Source organism: Grammomys surdaster, unplaced genomic scaffold (genome assembly GCF_004785775.1).
Source record: "Grammomys surdaster isolate TR1022 unplaced genomic scaffold, NIH_TR_1.0 1162, whole genome shotgun sequence".
NCBI classification, from domain to species: Eukaryota; Metazoa; Chordata; class Mammalia; order Rodentia; family Muridae; genus Grammomys; species Grammomys surdaster.
Window position 1 is genome coordinate 302,814 of NW_021605581.1, and position 904 is coordinate 303,717.

Below are 904 nucleotides of genomic sequence, written 5' to 3' on the forward strand. Positions count from 1 at the left end.
GCCTCAAATGAAGGAGAAGGTAAGAACTTATACCTACAGCTGTCCCCAGACCTCCATTTGAGAACTATAGCACAGGCATACCCACACCCAAACATATGTGAATGCATACATACATATATTATACACAGACATGTACACACACACACACACACAGATACAGAGACACACATGCACATACAAAGATAAAAACAAGCAGCAAACATGCAGATAGTATTTCCATGAGTTTAAAGTCTTTTAATAATATGAACACTTACCCAAAATTTCTTTATTATACTTATATAAAAACAATTTACATAGAGTTTTCTGAAGGCGGCATTCTGGTGGCTGACTATGCTGAGGCTACATGTTGACACCATGCTGAGGAATTATCACAAACCTGTGAGCGTTGTAAACCTGTGAGAAGAAGGAAGGCACTCCCCTCTTACAGCAAGGACTCCAGAGCCCCAGCACCAACCTACTTTAGTATTTCTGATTTGGAACCATTGGTTCCTTTCTTCGGTGGGGATTAATAGCACTGTGTTTTCGTTTTAATGATAATGCATTTTTCCAATCAGAGACAGCAACCAAGTCCACAAGCTCTTGTCTTGCTATAAGAAGTCGCGGCAGGTTAATTTTCTAAACTGTGGCTTGGTGAGGTGAGGACAATGGGGATGACTCTTCCTGGGCACCAGGTGTTAGTATTCTGTCTAAACTCCACCTCCACAGTTACCTGGCAACAGCCAGGCATGCTCCTCCCCACAGTTACCTGGCAACAGCCAGGTAGGCATGCCCACTATAAAAGGGGCTGCTTGCCCCCTCCTCTCTCTCTTATTCTCCTATTCTTACTCTCTTGCCTCTAGCTGCCCCCTTGCCCCTCCCCCTTCCTTCCCCCTCTCTCCACGTAGTCATGGCCAGCCTCTACTTC